The following is a 19,670-nucleotide window of genomic DNA, read 5'->3' as shown; positions in this document are numbered from 1 at the left end:
ACGGTATTGGATTTAATTTGCCTGACTGAGAATGATGACCGAAAGGGAGACAAATAGAAAAAATTCTTATTTTTTGAGCTCAGGATACATGCGATGAATGTTGATGATTGTATTATGAGAGATGAGAAACTTGAAATCAGATCCTCACATAGCAAATGAGCCCCCGCCCAATATTACTAATTCAAAGCACAAAACTGTTGAGGTCACAAGAGGCTTGGAACATGTCAGTGCATTGAACCAAACTTTGCCTTGCCTGTATTCAAAAGAACGAAAGTATCCCATATGGAAGTATCAGCTGAAAAAATGTCCTCAAAGAGACGGTCACGGGCTGCAACAATGTCCTGAAAGCAGCAGCTTAAAAATCAGTCAACAAAAACAAAAAACAACAACCTGAGCCGGTCACAACGGCACTTTGCACCAGAACAGGAAAGAACAGGAAGGTAACCTCTAGTTCCAATCTTGACTGTAACTGAATTTCTGATTTTAGTCATGGAACAAAAGAACACTTGAAAACAGTGTCTGGTTATAGCACAGAAACCCATTGGTGACTAGGAAACAAAGAGGTTCACTTCTTAATCCTTCCACAACATGTGACCACATACTTCTTGGCCCAACTCCCTCTTTAATCTCTCATTTTCCAAACTTCCTTCTTGCTTCTGTTTTAACTTTCCTAGGCTCTGTGTTACATTATTTATTTAACTTATTTGTAGAGACAGAGTTTTTGTATGTCCATCTAGGGTAACCTTGAACTTGTGACTCTCTGGTCCCTACTTCCCAATCACTGGCATTAGGGGTCTGTATCACTAAGCCTCACTTAACTTCTCTGTACCCTACTGTATTCACGATGTTCCAGTCTTCAAGAAGAGTTGCTGTTTCTCATTTCTAGCCCTTAGGGTCATAAACGCTAATGCAGTAGGTGACAAGCTCTCTGGTATGTTCTCCCTGCTTTTACATTATCCTGGGAGCCTTTGTAATGGTGCGGGTAAATGATAGCACATCCAGTGTACCAACATACCAGCTGTCCCCACACATGAAGGCTCACGGCATTCAGCAGCAGACAACATTCTGCCACGTTTTTTGGGGCTGGGGACATAGCTTAAGAATGGGTTTCTCTGTGTAGCCCTGGCTGTTCTTGAATTCACTCTGTAGACCAGGTTGGCCCTGAAATCATGGGATTAAGGCTGTGTGCCACCAAGCCCAGTGGGCGTGTCCCCAAGCTTTTGTAGTCTTTGCATAAACTTACATAATAATAATAATAAAACCAAGTAACAAAATACAAAATTGAATGTTACCTTCAAGAGCCACGTACATCACACTTTAATTGTAAACAGAAAAGTATGGCTACTTTTCCTCTGCCTGCCCCCCTCTTCTCTGTCTCTCTGTCTCTGTCTCTCTGTCTGTCTGTCTCTCTGTCTCTCTGTCTCTCTCTCCTGCTTACCCTAGGCTAGTCCCAGCTTGTGTTGTAGCTGAGGATGGCCTGGAACCCCCAATCCTTCTGTACCTACTGCAATCCATCACACACAGTTTAGTCTCAGTCCTGGGCTGGACCTCAGGGCTTCACCCACACTATGAAACCGCCACTCTTCCTGCTCCACCCCAGGTCCCCTTTAGAACGTGCCACGTGCCTATGGCATGTCGGCATAGCAGAATGTTCCTGAAGCAGAAAATATATTTAATATGACAAAATCTAAAAGAGGATTTAAAAAATGTAGTGTTCTGCAGATGCTTCTGTTTTAAGATTTAGAATTTCAAGACATTTTGCTGCTGCTGCTGTTGTTGTTGTACCCACCCATAAGTTTCACAACTTTGCTACAGTTCTCCCGCAGGTTCTTCCAGACTCCTGATGTCTCTGCCCAGTGGAATTCTGCAATGAATGCAATGAACTAGGAGAACTTTCATCTTTTTTTTTAATGTCTTAACACACACACACATTATAAGTTACTGTATGGTTAGCTTCATCCAATGAAATCTTCAAAAGTCATAATTTATGATCCTCACAGATATGAGACACCCCTCCTAAAGGGCTTCTGAGTCCCGGTCTCAGGATGGGAGAGGGCTGATTTTCTGTTCTAAATGCTCCGAGGGATCGACTCCAACCTGACCAGAGACTTCTGAGGAATCTGTTACCTTGATAGCATTCGCCTCTCTTCAACCCAGCCTATGCCACCTCCACCGTTATACAAGGGGCTATTTTAGAAATGTTTGAATAACCAACAGCTACGTTGCAAAATTAGCAAACAGCTTTGGTAAAGGTTGACAAATTTATTGACTTTGCCACTGACTGAAGTAGAAAACTGTATTTAGCCTCAGCTGACAGAAGCAGACTTGTCAGAAAATTGTATACGGCCCTGATGTTTCTCTGTTTCCCCCTTGGAAACAGATCTTTCTGGTCTGTCTCATTTCTCAAACTCACACTGAAATCACATAGGAGAAAAACGTGTTACAAACTCATTCTAGGCTTCTGCCCAAATAGAGGTGGTGAACAAAGGCACCAAAATCTTTAAGACTTGAGGGAACTGAAAGAGTAGTCAATCAATGGAAATTTTAAATACTAAAATAGACTCCTTAAAAGCTTGCTTGAAATAGCAAATTCATGGCCTTTAAAATTCCTCCTAGAGGGCTGTGGGGATGGTTCAGTGGGTAAAGGGCTTGCCATGCAAGTGTGAGGACCTGACCTCACATCTCAAAATGGCGGGCAGGGGCGTGTGCTTTTGTAATTCTGCTATTCTTCTGACAAGATGAGATGTGAAGGCAGGAGAATTTGCAGGACTTCTCAGGCCAGCTGACCAGTACATGCAGTAACAAAGAAAGGGCCTTAAGTTAGGTGAAAGGCGACGAACAAACTCATCCTCTGACGTGTGTGTGTGTGTGTGTGTGTGTGTGTGTGTGTGCATGCGCACGCGCATGCATTTAAACACATTACACACATAGATTATATACATAATCACACACATAGATTATATACATAAAATTACCTACTAGATAAAATAGCATGGCTGAAAGGTGCGCAATGACAGCATTATACCCAAGACAACCAATCTTCCGGTCCATTTCTGCTCTTCATACTAATATAAATAGAGTTGAGTTGGGTTGGTTGCCTTTCAAGTTAATAGCAACTGGTATTTTAAACCACCTCAACAAATCGCCTTGCTCTGGGTCACAGGCCACTAATTCCCATTGCTTTTTTCCCCACCCGCAGATGTGTTTCCTTTATAAAAACAAATTTTCTAAAAAAAGTAAAAAATACAAAAATAAACCTTAGTTTTGTAACGTTATTAGCTACTGGACTTCGTAAATCTGGTATTAGTCAGCTGGAATCTGGGCTCTCAGCAGATCGCCAAACTGTAGCCCAACAGGCTGTTACTGAGTGGGTAAACTAGATGCTCCCAGCAAGACTTCAGAAGGGAATGTCTGTCACACTTAGTGACAGCGTGGATCTGGGCTGCAGATGAGTCCCTGTCCCTGCTTACCAGACCCGTGTGGAAGCTGGCCTCTAAGCATTCCATCCCAAATGCTAAACTAAAGGCTGTGTGCTACTATGGTGCCATGAGGCTCTTATATTGTGGCTATGTCCCAAGTGCAAAGTGTCTAGAGGTGGGGTTTTCATGAGGTTCTGACCTAATCAATGAATTAACCCCTTGATACAAGTTATAAGTGAATGGGTTATTAGAAGGTGGTAGAAAATGTTCTTGGTTTTGTTTTTTTGCTTGTTTATAGGGGGGTTGTTGTTTTTCTGTTTTGTTTTGTTTTTGTTTTTGAGACAGGGTTTCTCTTTGTAGCATTGACTTTTCTGGAACTCACTCTGTAGACCAGGCTGGCCTTGAACTCAGAGATCTGCCTGCCTCTGCCTCCCAAGTGCTGGGATTAAAGGCATGCCACCACCTTTAAAGGTAGAAGCTGTTGAAGTTGGATTCTACATGAAGGAAGCAGGTCTCAGGGACGTGCCTATGAAGGGTGTATCTTGCCTAAGGCCTCCTCTTCTCTCTGACTCAAACCATGAGGTGAACCCCTTCACTCCACCACGACTTCCTCTGCTCAGAAGCCACAGAGTCAAGTGACCACTGACAGAGATGCTTCAAACCATGAGTCAGAGGAATCACTGGTCCTTTAAGTTGATTTTACTCAGGTATTTACCCTTAGCAACAGAAAATGAACACACATGCTTAGCAGATGGGCTTGTTCAAAGAAATCTGAATGGGATGGGAGTGGGGTGGGGTAAGGGTAGGAAGCAGTGGGGGCAGGGGTAGGGCTATTGATGTTTCTTCATGTAGTTATCAGTGAACCCAGGACCATTTCTTGATGTGAGTCTCTTCAATGGAAGCAACACAGGTTTCTGACACAGAGACCACTTGCCCTGCTGGGTTTCAAGAACCCCAGCATGTGGCCACACTGCCCTCAAAGCCTACACAGGGCCATCCACTGCCCTCCTCTCAAGGAATTGCCCAGGCTGTCAGCATTACTCAAGCCTTTTCTGTTCTGTGGGTTACTTTAGTTAAGAATTATAACTCTGGCCTGGTGGTGATGGCTCACCCCTTTAATCTTAGCAGTTGGGATGCAGAGGTAGGTGGAAGGTGGATCTCTGAGTTCAAGGCCAGCCTGGTCTACAGAGTTAGTTCCAGGACAGCCAGAGCTACACAGAGAAACTGTCTCAGAAATAATAAATAATGATTGATGATGATGATGATGATGGTATTGATGATGATGAACATATTACCTATAAAGAGTGAGAACTCTTGGGGATGAATATAAAATTAGTGGTACTAATCTCCCTTTAAGTAAATGACCTATTTGGTGGCATAGGAGTCGAAAGGAGTCATTCAGACAGAGGTATATTTAGGTTTGGGGAAGGGTTTAAGTCTGTCTAGACAACCAATTTAAATTAGCTATAAACAACTCACCTTGTTTGCTTTGAATAATAATAAACTATGCCTGGCTATAGTTGGTACTGTTTATACACTGAATGTATAAAAGGTTTTACCAAAGGCATTGATTCAAGCTGCCCATCAAAACCTGCCTTTTATAAGGCACCTTTCCACATACTAGAAATAACCACTTGATAGCCACCAAACACCCATAAAGTCTCACCAACATGACTGCTTATAAACGTGATCTGGACAAGGACAAGCATGACGGACAGGCCAATGTGGATGGGAAGAGCCCGCGATGGCTCAGCCCCGCAGAGATCCAACAGGCTCCAGCAGAAAGTCCAATGGCTCTAAGGATGCTGAGACTGAGACCAGTAGTTTTCCTCAGGGAAAATACAACAGTTAGTTATCCAGTACTGAACGGTCACCCCTGAAAACAACAGGCAGGGTGAGCAGGTTGTATGCATATATTTAGGAATATTGGTAACAACAATTAATGGGGAAAGGCCATGGATTGGAAAAAGAGAAAGGAAGCATTTATAGGAGGCCTTTGGGGAGGGGAGGGAAGGGAGAGATGGTGTGACTATTATTATAATTTCAAAATCCAAAAGAAATAATTCTTAAAAGATGTGTAAATCCTAGAGCAATGGACAGAACCTCTGAGTAGGAACTACATCCCACATGCCTGTGGAACTGCTATATGAAGAGCTAAAACGCTGAAATTCGCAACCCTAAAATAAGCAGCACACATAATCACAGCTCAGCCTGATCAAAGGTCTTCCTGCCAACAACGCCCCCTTTGCCACCACTCAGACTAAGAACGTTTTAAAAGTGGTGACCGGTCTCACGTAGAAAGCAGAGAATCGCCCAAATGTTTGTTCGCTAGAAGCATGTTCAAGATACAATTCTCTGTCGGTGTAGGATTTCGATTTTGACTATTTCAATTTTAAAATGCTCGCCAGAAGGAAAAGATGCATGGTCTTTGGTGCTTTCTTCGTCCCTGCTTGCAGTCAATCCCACCCTCATCCCAACAGCACCGGGTGTGCAGAGCAGCGCTTCTTGCCTTCATGGCCCTGACTGGCTTTTTTTCTGCTTCCTAAAGAGTGGGTGTGGGTCTATGAAGGGTCATGAACCATGAAACTCCCAGGGAATTTTAGAATTGAGCGCATGAGCATGATATTGACCTAGTAGGTGTGTATTCATGTGTAAAACGTATTAAGTTACACAGACAGCTCTGCATGGTTATCTGTGTTTCTGCGTTTGTCCATGAGACTGTAGGAGTCCCTGTCCACAGAAGCTGGGCTTTTCCTTTGCCTGTCATACATGTAACTCATGTGCTGGCATGGTAGCACACACTTGTCATACCAACACTTGGCAAATCAAGCAGAGAGGTCATAAGTTTGAGGCCAGCCTGGGCTACATAGCAAGTGCATAAAAAAAAAAAAAAAACTGAACAAACAAAAACCCCAAACACCAACTAAAAAAAGCATTTCTGAAGTAAACAAGACCCGTGTAAATACATGGAACCCCAGTTTTCTCTTTATAACTGGATCCAGGAAAGCCAGTGCCAGCTTACTTTGAGAGCTAAATGAGGTAACAGACAGTTTAGTGTTCCAACTAACTAAAGTATTTTATAGTTTGCTTATATGAGTTATGTGATGCTTGGGAATTTGCTTAACGGACTGAGTCCGTTAATGTCTCACTTTGGACGGGCGCTGCTTGCTGCTCTGTGAGTTCTCCTGTTAGGATATTGATTGGCACCATCGGAAAGCTGGAAAGGGACCGGTTTTGGCCCTGACCCATGGAACCTCAGAAAACAACCTTGTAATAAGACATGGTCTGCAATGTGTGTTTGTTTAATATTAACCAACATGTGAGACAGAACAGAGCCATGGTGCAAATATCTCTGAACCTGTCTTTAGCAGTGTTTAAACTCACACATATCTTGGCAGATTTGGGGGTGGAGAGTATTTGGTCTAGCTTCGTGTTATCACGCTTTTTGGTGAGTCTGACAAGACTTCAAGACTCAAAGATGAATGAAGATGCATTTTTCAAATACCGATGTGCACATCACTTTTGTTCTGCGTTCAGAGGATGCCAAATCATCAGCCTCAGCGCCACCCACTTCTGCTGGTAGCCCAGTGAGATGGGCCCAGTGCAAGATCCTTTAATGCACATGGAAGGTGTGCTTTACAGGAGAATGTGCCTGAGAATAATTGTCTATAAAATACTCAGACGAGGTACCATGCTTGACTGAAGTAGACGTGGGAACAAAAGAGTGACTTTGTAAAGGATTCTAAGTGACTGCAAAGAACATTCCCTTCCCTCCCTCCTCTCTCTCTCTCTCTCTCTGTGTGTGTGTGTGTGTGTGTGTGTGTGTGTGTGTAGTAATGAAACAATTTATATAAAAACTTAAAATGCACTGCACTGAGTGGGGTAAAAACTAACCATATATCAGCTATTGCTGACCGTGTAGTCTAACTTTATCTGGTCCATGTAAAGTGACAGGCATTGAATTGAATGTTTTTAAGGGAATCCAGCCACTCCTAAGGAGTGGATTACTTTTGACTCCAATCACTGACTGTACATAAAATTCCAATTCAAACACTTCACTCCACGTCCTTGGCTAAAATCCAGATGGTGAGTTTAACTCCCAGACTTAGGGGCCAGCATTTCATGAATCATCCCCTGAGTTCTGACTTAGAATGTTAACAGACATTGGGACAAATGGCTTCCTCTATGAGCCCTTAAAACACCCAGCCACTGGGCTGATTAGCTTCTTGAACAGCTAACCTTTTATAGGTTGAAAAGACGGTATTTGTGAGGGATATTTGTACCATATGCTGACTGTCTGCTGCATAGCTCTGGCTCCTGTCCTGTCTGTTTACTCTGGACTGGTATTTAACAAAATATATGAACTTGTCACAGCAGCTTTGGCGACTCAAACCAGTGTGTTTCTAAGATAAGGGTCTTTTAAAAAAAAAACCTACAAGCATGTTTTAGTTCATACGTGCCAACTGGATTATCTGTCAGGATAGAAATATGCAGCAATGTAATGATTTACTATCAGATCCTCTGATTATTAAATCTGTATTATAGTTATTATTTTCTTTATTTTAAACAAATGAAGTTAAGTGGGTCTGGACGGTGAACAGTGATAAAAAACACACACACCCAGAGCAGTCCCCTGATTTGAGTGACTCATTTCAGGGAAAAACAAAACAGTATATCTAAACAGAATGTCTTTTTTCCCCTACTGTTTTATTTGCTAAAGATAAAACTTGAAGAGATTTTAAAAACAAACACTGCCTTACATTTCTAAGAACAGGTACAGGACATTTCTTACAATGAATCAAGAAAAAATCTTTTTTTATTTTACATTTCTTTCAGGTCAGGTAGTTCAGCCCCATATTTTTAGGAACCCATCAAGTCTCGGGAGCAGAGGAATCTGACCCCTTCACTTCTGCTTGGACACGTTACTGCTGTAGTCTTTGATTTCTTTGTTTGTTTAGTTTGTTTTCTATTTTGGTGAAGAATAAGGGAATCATTAAAAGAATATATATTTTTTTATGAATGTATTATTTTTCTCATGATTTACAAAAGACCTCACAAAGACAGAAATTAAAACTGGTGTGTGTGTGTGTGTGTGTGTGTGTGTGTGTGTATGTGTGTATGTGGAGGGGGGTTATTGGTCTCATCAGGAGAGATACTTTTAGTTTGCGTTCTGAGTATTTTTTGAGCATCTTAGAAGAAAGTCACAATGAAGAAGAAGCATTAGAGGCTCAAATTCCTGAAAGACCAGATTTAAAGAATCAGTCTTTTTTTTTTTTTTAACATACTTTAATGTGGCAATAATCATTACAAATGGTTTGCTTTTCCATCTCTTGCTGGTCTGTTTCACCCAGAGCTCTAATAAGGTAATACTCACATTCAGGGACACTCTTGGGGTGTGGTCTTGTTCTCCATTGTCTTTCTGCTTTTGGTGATAAGGTTGAACCTTGGGCCTTTGATACGCTAGACAAGCACCCTCCCATTGCTCCACATCTGTGCTACCCTGATCTCATAGATTAACGTTGTTTAGCTCTTACTTGCCCTCTGTCCAGGTGTGAGCTCAACAACATGACTAAATTGGTTGCTTAATATGAAGAAACTTCTAAAAAGTTTTAATTAACCCAATAGCCCTGAATGAAGTAGATTTTGATTCCTTTGCCTCTCAAGGCAGATCTTTTATTTAGAATGTGAACAATGGCATCCTAGGACATAGATGGCCAACCCTTCTGCAATGTGACTGCTTCCCTCCTAGCCAACTGAGACCCAGCCTGAGATCTTACCCCTGGGCAACTGTTGTATCTTCAAAACCTTCAACCAAAAGCATCCTCACTCAAGTATAAGCTGCAACAGAACCTGGGAGCCAACTGTGTGTCACAGTCTCACGCATCCCAAGCCATTTCCTGTTCTCTCTGCACTTAGGCGCTGACTTTGAGGTTGAAATCTGACTTGCTTTTAGGGAAAACAGGCTCGCAGTGTGAGAAAAGCAAGCCCACTGCTCTTAGACATGTGACTTTTTAAGATCATATATACATATACATATACATATATATATATACATACATATATTCCCAAAATGCCTCATTAATTCAGTGTGATATGACTCGGCGTATAAAATAATCCACCTTTGTGTAGGCTCCAGTTAACTGTGTCTAATCTTACTCCATCTAAGGAGATATTCCCCTCGTGTTATTCTTCTAAGGTCTATTTTTTTTCAGAATAAATGTTTCATTACACATCAATAACAAAGGTGCTTTTACAACCTGGCCGCATGGCATAGTCTTAAGTCAAAACAACACCTTGGGTTTATGCGCCATGTTTTGCAATCTTTAGTGAATGTTGAACAAACACCTCTGGTGAGTGGAGCAGGACATTTTGAAATCTGACTCTGAGTGTATTCCCGGTCATCCACATCCTGAAGGAAGAAGTGTCAGAAAAATTGCAAGCTTAATGTAGGATGATATTTGGGAAAAATTAGAATTATAGGCTGAATGGCCCTCCAGGCAACATGCTAAAGAAAGGAAAATTCTAGCTTGTTTTTAAGCAATGGTAATGATATACAACAAATCGCTAAGTTCCACCATCAAATAAATTGCTTGGGACAAGGTGAGCTGTAAAAGCTCTTCCATATTCAAAGAGACTTAACTGCCAATGTGAGCCCTGCTTGAATTCTGACTCAAACAAACTAAGGGTCTACCTGGGTGTGGGGTTATAGGAGAGTGAATCCTAGGGATATCTGGACAGTGTTTGAAAGAACTATCTAAATGTTTGGCAATATCAAGCAAGTGTTGACAATATTTTAATTCTTCTTAAAGAATTCTGCAGATGCAAGGCTGTAGAGCAGAGCTTTAGAGACATGCAGGGCTCAGACTTTCTATCAGTTGATTGGGCCCCCACATTTCTGCTCCCCAAATCCCTTAGTAACCTGCTAGTATATTTTATGGCACCTTTGGCTTGAGCTATGCTAGTGACCTCGTACTAATGGAATCTGCAGGATTTGCCTTGACCAGCTGGGCGTGTTTCACTTAGCACAGTACCCTTTTTGTCGTCACAGCCTGAAAAAGACTTAATCGGACATGATGACGTAATTTCTTCAACCATCCCACCTATCCAGAGACAAACTGGTCATCCTGTAATTTGGCAGGTGTGACCATGGCTGGCATGAAATGAGGGCACAAGCTACCTGTCTGAGAGCATGATTTCAATGCTCTGAAATAAATACCAGGGAGTGGGGCTGCTGAGTAACATGGTAGAACAGTTTTTAACTTGGGGGAGCCCCCGTCCTGTTTTCATGATGTTCACAGCGGCAGCAATGACTTCATATCTTCAACAGGATTTGCCATTTTCTGGGTTCTCCTGAATCTACTGTTCTAACTGGGGTGAATTTCAGGGTTGTTCCTTTGTTTGGCTTTTGGTTTTAGCTTTTTAGATTTTTAGGGGGGGGGTTGTTGTTGTTTTGTTTTAAGTAAGTGGGACTTTGAGAGGGACAGTCTTAACTCTGTTACTTTAATCCTATGAATGTTTTAGTGACAGGAAGCTTCCCACTCATGAATCCACAATATGTTTACAACTATTTGTCATCTCCCATTCTTGTCATCAGTGTTTTATAGTTTTCTATCGCCAGCCTGTGACTTCTCTGCCTAATTTTATGCCTAAATAATTTACTGAAGTGTGGTTTGAAGGGCAAGTTGTTGCCATTGAACTCCTTTTGGGATATTGCCTGTGTGGTGTAATTAAGGACTGGTGTTCATAAGCTGACTTTTTAACCTGTAACTTTATGGGAGTTATTTACTAGTTGTAACACATTTTGTGGAGTCTTTAGAATTTCTATCTATAAAATATCCATGAGGGTCAGAGAGCTAGCTCAGCAGGTACCTGCTATACAAGCCTGGTGACCTGAACTCAATCCCTAAGAACTCTATGTTGGGGAGAAGAGACACATGTCCTCAGAGTTCTCCTTCTACCTCCACACTCAAGCACACACCACACACACACAAAATCACACATATACAGTGGACATAGAGACACAGATTATATATATATATATACACACACAGAGAGAGAGAGAGAGAGCAAGAGAGAAGAGAGAGAGAACGAGAGATAGATAGATAGATAGATAGATAGATAGATAGATAGATAGACAAAGATACACACATACATAGATACAGAGACACACAGATACACAGAACAGAGAGACAGACACATACACACAGGACACACACACACACACCCCTTAGTAGTTATAATCCAGAAAAGCAGTGCAAATAGCCAGTTCCTAATGTTTACTTTAAATAAAACATAAAAAAATAAGACATTTAAAAGGGGCAAGAAAAGGCAGATTTGCCAGGGAAGGGACTTACATATTACATGAGCAGTGACAGTCGGCCATGTTTGGACTGTGTGTTCACCAGTGATCCACCCTTCCTCCTCTTACTAGGTGTCAGCTAAGGAATCTTTATGTGGGGACAGAAGCCATCAGGCCTGTGTCCTTGGCTTATGGAAGGGTAACATGGAGGCTCCCTGGGTAAGACTCCAGTACTCTGCTGTGACTTGTCAACAGTTTGGGGCCTGCATGTGGAGTCCTAAAATGCAGTCTCTTTTGGGAACAGTATTGTATTTTTATTTTCTCTCCTCACTGGGGGTGTGCAGTTGTCTGATGGGCACTGGCTGAAGGTGACAGGGACTCCAGCTCCTCTGGGCACTATTTGAAATGATTCCCTTAGATACCAGCAGCTTCTACTGTGTGCTAGGCAAGAATGTCCACAGATTTTTTTTTAAGTGGCATTATATGAAGAACCTGAGTATTGTTTAGCAACGAGCAAATACAAACCTACTCGTTTCCATAGCCATTTAGGTGAGATCCTCAAAAGGGGTGTAAGTTTGTCACAGAAATACCTAGTTCCCAGGGGCAGGAACAAAGAAATGGACTTCATTACAAAGGGTCAGCATAGGCTACCTCTAAGAAGTGACCATGCAAGTTCTGTCTCTGGATACAGTCGAACACATATATGTGCGTGATAAAATAAAGAGACCACACCCAGCCAGCCAATATCAAGTTCCTGGTTTTGATGCTGTCTTAAAAATGTGTCTGACTCAGCTACTAAAGCATACCGGGAGCCAGCAATGGGTTCTGCGGTCCCGTGTTGAGCCTAATATTCTTCAATCCCCTGCATCAGATGGGAGGGAGGGAAGAAAGGCTCTGAGGGACACACAAGGAGGATACCCAGCCCTCTCTGCCTTGTTTGCTCAGGCTTTTATAAATCTATCACTACAGAGAACTCACAGAGAGTATGGGCTCCTCCCGGTAGGAAGGATAATGAAAAGAGAGCAAAACAACTCATGGAACAATAGAGTCTGACGAGTTTCTAACGTGTGCTGTTACAACAAAATTCCTTGGAAAGCCAGAACAAGGTCAATGCATCCTAGACCGGTACAAAGGCAGTTCTGTCTGGCTAACACTGTGACAACTGGGTGCTTTTGCAGCATCCACAAAGCCTAGTTGGAAACTCTAACCCTTGGGTGACATTACCTAATGGCAAAGGTCAGGCCAGTCACACAGCTTTTAGGGAGGCCCTGCACGGGTGCAACAGGTCCCTACTTTGTGAACAAATAAGACCCAAGCCCATGTGTATACACCACCTAGAGTAGGAGTTTCTAGCCTCTGTGCTGAGCTAGAATGTCTTCCTTACCCATTCCCCTTTGCAAGTCTTCCCCCACACTTCCTGGTCAAGCTCACTTCCCCCTCCCCAACCCCTGCTGGCCCCTCTCTTTGAGGCACCCAGTCATAGCAAAAGCATCTGGCAAACCTGTGTATGCCGCCGCATCCCAGCCAGTGACTTCGGTCTTCCTGTTCCATCCGGAGGCTCAGGCTGGGCTCACAGATCTCCGGGGTGCTGCTGGAACTTCAGCAAGAGTCCTGCAAACAGCGCTGGGCCCAAGCTGCCTCCAGGTGAATGGCTGTTTTTTCCCTTTTCTTCTTCAACATTTTATAGCACCCGGAGTGTGCCTGGTGTTATAAAATTATGCCAAAACAAAGAGCAAAGTCCTTGTCCTGAGGAACAGGCCGTGTAAAAGGAGGGAATGACGCAGGGCAAAAAGGACAGGACAAACAGCGGGCACACCGGGCAGGTGGAAAGTTCAGGAGCAAGGTAAGACAGAGCCAAGACTCTCAGTGGCTCGGCATGAGGAAGTCACACAGCCCATGGCAGACTGTAGAGGGCGGGATACAAACATTCCACCCAGAGTTCACCAGACTCAGTACAACATCCCTAAAATCGGAAAGATTTTACCTAGAACTTGGCAAGCTCGATCTCTCTGATCTTTAACAGCCCAAGTGTCACAAAGCCCCATGCAGGATTCTGAGTGCTTTGCAAATGTGAAATTGGTGGTTTCCCATGAGGCCCATGAGGCAGGAACCAGCACGTCGTCCGGCTTCACAGATAAACAGTAAAATGGTCAAGCCAACTTGCCCAAGGTCACTCTAGTACAAAACAGTAGGGCCATATAGTGAGCCCAGCATGCCCATGTGACACAGCCTAGGCAAGAGCTCCTAAAGGGAGCTCTTGGGCTTGAACTCCCTTGGGCTTGAACTCTCTATGTGGCTAACAAATGCACGCACTGACCGTCAGCAATACCCAGAGTTAAACGTGAAAGTGCATTTGTAAAATACTAGAAGGAAGAGGAGAAGAAGCTACCAATTTTCCTTTTCGTTGTTCATTGAACAAACATGTACCAAGTGGTGTCTGGAATGTGTGCAGCAATGTACGACATTAGTCAGCAAGATCCAGAAATGAGAGAACACTATGGAGCTGCAGACATCTGCTTGACTGACAGATGTGTGATTGATCAAGATGGCGGGAGGCCAGCACACGGTTCACACCCTGTCATACAGGAAATGGCGGCATCCCAAGGCCAGACTGTCCCACGTGAGACTCATCCAGTCCTTCCTTCCTCCTTAATTTCCTTCATTTTAGTTGTGGTAGTTTTGTGTTTATTTGTTTTTTGGATTTTTTTTGTTGTTAGTTGCGGTAGCTAGTGTGCGTGCGTGCGTGCGTGCGTGCGTGCAACTGTGTAGCTTTCCCCTCAGAACTGTAATGTTCTCCCCAGGAGGGAAGAGGAAATCTCCCAGGGCTTCAGAAACTAACAGATCCTAAAGACTGGGGAAGCTCAGAAAGCTAAAAATTTACAAAACTTCTACCCGAGATGATACCAAGCAGCGGCATTTGCTCAGGAGACTCTTCTGTAGAACCGCCTGCAAATTGAGCAGGGAGACGGCCACACTGCTCTCCTGAGTCCTCACTGACACCAGGGTGGGCTTTGTGGTATGCAGCTAACTTCCCTCCATCCAGATTCCTATAAGCACCCTCTCATTAGTGACTCACCGCAAGGAGCACACAGGTTCCCTCAGCTAGACTGGGAAGACATTCTTGCTTAGCTCAGTCAGTGAGAGAAATAGACATTTCTCACATTTCCCCAGTAAAAGTCAGAAAACACAGAAAGAAAGAAAGAAAAAAACATGCTATCAAAAGCAAATACACCCAGGGTAGTGACGGTGCACACCTGTAATCCCAATGCTCAGGAGACAGATCTCTGAGTTCAAGGCCAGCCTGGTCTACAGAGTGAATTCCAGGACAGGGCTACACAGAAGAAGAAGAAGAAGAAGAAGAAGAAGAAGAAGAAGAAGAAGAAGAAGAAGAAGAAGAAGAAGAAGAAGAAGAAGAAACCCTGTTTGGATGCCTGGAAACAAAACAAAACAAACGAAAAAGCACACACACTGGATTTCTCCCTCCCTCCCCCCTTCCCCTCCCCCTCCCCCTCTCTAAGCTGGCTCCAGAGAGAAATGAGCCTGAGGTCAGACTCCCAGCACCTGTGTAAAAGCTGGGCCTGCAGAACATGTCTATAGCTCTGTCACTAATGGAGACAAGATAAAAAAAAAAAAAAACACAGATGCCCAGACCTCCTGGCCGGCCAGTGCAGCTAATCAGTGATATCTGGTTTCAGTGAGATACTATCTCAAAGACTAAAGTGGCTCACAAAAGAGAAAGGCACCCAACATGGATGCCTGGCTTCCATGCCTCATGTACACCCACCCACTTACCAAGACATATACACGAATCCACCAAACAAAAGCACTGGTTAGCGTTTAAACATCTCAGATAATATTACTCAAGTAACTAAAGCTATCGCATCCTTAATGCTGTCTCATGCCGAGTGCTTAGGGCACACCAGACATCGTCTAGATGTTCCACTAGAAATAAGTTGCTCGCTCCCCATAAGTCACTGAGGGCATGTGCTGCCATCACAGAGGAAGAAACCCTGCTCAGAGACTCACTCCAAAAGTCTGACTCTAATCCAGTAAAATAAACATCTTGGGGTGTCTGTAGGCTTCACTAACTCTAAATTCCCTCCTACCATCCTCCTGAGCAAGGAGGTTACAGGTAAAGATGTGGTGGAGAAGAAATAAGGTGATCCCTGAGCCCTCAGTGGAAAAAAAAAAAATGGAAGCTAATTTTCAAAATATAGTTTGAAAAGCCACGAACATCTGTGGATGTGGGAAGATGGCAGCCATGTCATTGGCCACCCAAACTCCCACTTCGTTGCAGTTTAAACTATTTTTTAATACAGTGACTTGTGCATTGTGTACTGAAGTGGTCAATAAAACCAGGGAAAACTAAAATCAGGACAGAAGACTCCCTCTGATTCTTCATATGAACATACAGGTGTTGAGAAATCTTTTTTGCAGGGCTTATGCTAAAATGGAGTCCTCAGATAACCAGAAAAATTCACACGGGCCTCCCACAGAGAACATCTCAGAAAGTTCACCCTCCCTCCTGAGCTGCTGCCTACTATGGTGCCCACCACAAAGTGACGGGCCCACAAAAACATCTCCCTCATTTTCAGATTAAGCCATTTGTTCTTAGTGGCTACAGGTCAGTCCCTCCCTTAATTCAGGAGAGGACAGAAGTAACTTGCAGACTTGGGGAGACTTCCTGTCTCGCCAGAGGCAGCTCCACCCCTGAGCACCATTTTTAGATCCTGAAGTGGCTCCTGACTCCTGCTCATCCAGGGAAGTTTGCTACCCTTTCCCTCCTTACCCCTTGTTCCTCACCTGGCCAACTCCTGTGTCTGCTTCAAAGCCTGGTTTAAGAATCACCAGATCTCATCAGGTAGTAGTGGTACATGTCTTTAATCCCAGCACTCTCGTGGTAGAGGCAGGTGAATCTCTGAGTTCAAGGTCTACAGAGTGAGTTCTGGGGTAGCCAGGGCTACACAAGGAACCCGTCTCAAAAATCAAACAAAAGGCTTGGCCTATTCTTGGGACAATACCCGACGTGCCCAACCCACACCCCCTTTAATAAAGCACATTCTGGTGTAGAACGCAACGGTTTACTTAATCATCCCCCGCTAGACTAATCCATTATTCAACAAACATTTATGATCATAAAGAATTTGCTCTGCCCTGTGTGAAGCGTCAGGGGAGACAGATTTCAAAAAAACAAAACAAAAGAAAAGAAACCCTACCAGATTTTCACAAGCCAGTGTTACATGATGGCTGTCTAAACAATGAAGGAGTGGGATTGGATTATTATATAAATAAGAGGTGGGCCACAGGAAGGTTTGTGGTCATGCGAAAGTGATTCTGTGTTTTCCGTTCCTCCCACCCTATCATGACACGCGGTACCTTTCTGTTCTCTCCCCTCCCGGTTCGCTCTCTGTAAGAAAACAAGGAGGAATCTGAGGGTCCCGAATCTCTTTGGAGGATCTAAGGACAGTTTCTTGGGGAATTCATATCAAATATCCCGCTTGCTCCGTGAAAGTAGCAAAAGTATAGTTATGAAGTAGCATTTACGGCTGGGGGTTCTCTACGGCACGAGGAACTATACTGGATTAAAGGGTCATAGCATTGGGAAAGTTGAGAACCCCTGGTTTATCCCTTTACCATACACATATAATGAGAACCAAACATTAAGTAAGCTCCAGTCTGCTTCACTGTTGGTCCGAGGGCTTCGGATCTTCAGGAACCAGCCCCCGGAGCCTCAAAAATCCCTCTAGTCATGTGGTAACCAAGCCTCGGTATCCATCCCTAATACCTACTTGCCTGGGTTTCAGGTTCAGCTCACCCCTTTTCCTCCAACTGGCTCAGCGGTGCTGAAGCCTGTTAGACTTTGGTGTGCGTGGAGGAGAAGTTCTATCCGCTTTTCCCTGAAGCTCCGCGAGGGTCCGTCTACGGGAACCCTAGACCGATCGCCACCCCAAAGAGCCACCCGGCCGGCCGTTCCGCGCTCACAGTCTCGAGCGCGGAAAAAAAGTTGCTTCTCGCAGGCCGACCTGTCCCCTCCCAACTACTCCTTGGTCAGTTTCCCTCCATTCACGCCCGCCACTCTCACCCATACAGCGGGCTCTCCGCGTTGTTGAACTGTTGGGCGCGGCAGATCCCGATTCCACCACGTGGAAAGCAGCCACGGCTTTAAACCAAAGTCTCACTTTGCTCAAGGTTCTTGGGACTTCTTAGAGTGCCCATCCTAAAGCCCCGCACCCCGGGAGCATGCCGAGACGGACTTGGTCTACTCGATCTACGGTCTACTCGCGGTTTAAAAAAAAACTGTTTTTTTTTTTTTTTAATTAAAAAAAAAATTCAACAGCGGGAGCATGTTCGCGGAAATTCAACTATCAACTATCAGGATACCGCGTGTCTATTTTAAACCCCGAACCCGCGTCCTCCCCCCACCCCCCGGGGTAGGGGGGAGACACGGGCTCACTTCCAGCGACTCGGGTAACACCTTGTGGGCACGATCTCCAACGATGTGGCGCCAGCTCCTAGGAAGGGTGAGACCCTCTTCACAAGGCAGCTCCAATCGGATCGTTCAAGGAGGTCCCCGCAACGAACTCTCAGGACAAATGAACCTTCAGTCCGCAAGCCCACACCCGGTCTCCGGAAACGGCCACGCGGGCGCAGTAGGAAAAGGAGCCCCCAAAAGCCCTTAAATTTATCCCCTCCACCTACCCTGGTTAACTTTACTTCTACTCACCGAAATAACCCAGGTATCCGGTAGTTCTAAAGTATAATCAGCAAATTCTGACCCTACACAGTTCCGAGACCTGTGTGCCCCACGTGCGCTGGTCTCCACGCGTCGCGCGCGAGCACACACACACACACAAGCCCACGTAGATTAGGATCCAGTCCTACGGTTCCACACTGACACGGTTTTAAGAGAAAATAGACCACGTTTCACTCACCCGTCTCTCTACCCGCTACGAGTTGGAGTCCAATGGATGTGGCGGTAAGGGTTAGACTGAGAGAGACCCTTCTTTTCTTTTAGCTTCCTAAAGAGTGGAAATTTCCATCCTGTGATAGGGGGCGGCATCTCAATATCCTTCCTTGAGGACCCTCCCTTTCAGCCTAGCCACCAATAGCAAAGCAGGAACTTGATATGTCAACAGAAACATCTTTCCAGGTGGAGTCTAGCTGTCCAGCTGTCCTCTTAGCGGGAAGCCTGGAGCCCAGGAGAGCAATGGAGGCCCCTCCAAAAAGAGTTTGTTTTGAGTTCCTTTTTGACTGTGAAGTTTCTTCATTTTGGGGGGATTTTCCTGTGCGCAGGATTTACCTACATCTTTAAGTAGATAAAAAAGTGGTCGGCGTAGGTTACTCAGTAAACAACTTTTTCACAGGCTACAAAGCCGACTAACACCCCATAAAGAAGAGAAGAGAACGCAGACAAAATAGGAAATGGTGGTCATAGTAAAAGTCAAAACAAGGGCGACCTTGCTGCCCCTACTTGTGAGCCTTCCCTGTAATTCTCTTCTGGGGTCTTATTTTAAATATGATTCCGATTATAGCAGAAGCTATAATAATCCACAGTCTCTGCTTGTTAGGAGGGTCTTCAGGACAAATACTTATAAAGAACCATTTTCTGATAAAAACCATTTTGTGACACTAAGCATAGTTCTCGCCTCAAAGAAAGGTGTTTATTTAATTAGTTGTCATTCTTTTGGGGGGAAGGGGTTTACCAATGGAGAATTGGCCTCTGAGGATTTAACAGACCCACCCGGGGCACAGATAAGACTTTGTGAATTCTCACACACCCAATGTAAATTAACGAAGAGCCGCCTCACTCTCTGTCCTCAGAAAAAAACGCCATCTCTTCCCATTTCGTAGCTCCTGTATTAGAACATAGCAACACTTTAGAACTCAAACAATGCAACATCACAAATGTCTGCATGCTGTCTTTCTCTGTCTCTCTCAGTATCTATGTTTCT

The 19,670-nt window shown here is 44.1% G+C and overlaps 1 protein-coding gene across 3 annotated transcripts in view; it reads right to left on the bottom strand.

The window, feature by feature from the left end:
- The window catches only part of SLC38A4 (solute carrier family 38 member 4), a 52,365-nt gene extending 33,628 nt beyond the window's left edge, over positions 1–18,737 (bottom strand). Inside the window, exon 1 of one of the 3 annotated variants that reach the window (XM_080939020.1) lies at positions 18,651–18,737. The gene's annotated coding sequence lies outside the window, so the exon portion shown is untranslated. Of the gene's footprint in view, positions 1–13,219; positions 13,279–17,800; positions 17,941–18,650 lie in introns of those variants that run through there. The other 2 variants (XM_080939021.1, XM_080939022.1) reach the window with 2 other exon arrangements.
- Positions 18,738–19,670: the final 933 nt, after the last annotated feature.

The sequence above is a fragment of the Micromys minutus genome, assembly GCF_963924665.1.
Source record: "Micromys minutus genome assembly, chromosome: 27".
Lineage (NCBI taxonomy): Eukaryota > Metazoa > Chordata > Mammalia > Rodentia > Muridae > Micromys > Micromys minutus.
Note: the sequence above shows the minus strand (reverse complement) of the source record. Positions and strands in the feature narration are given on the sequence as shown.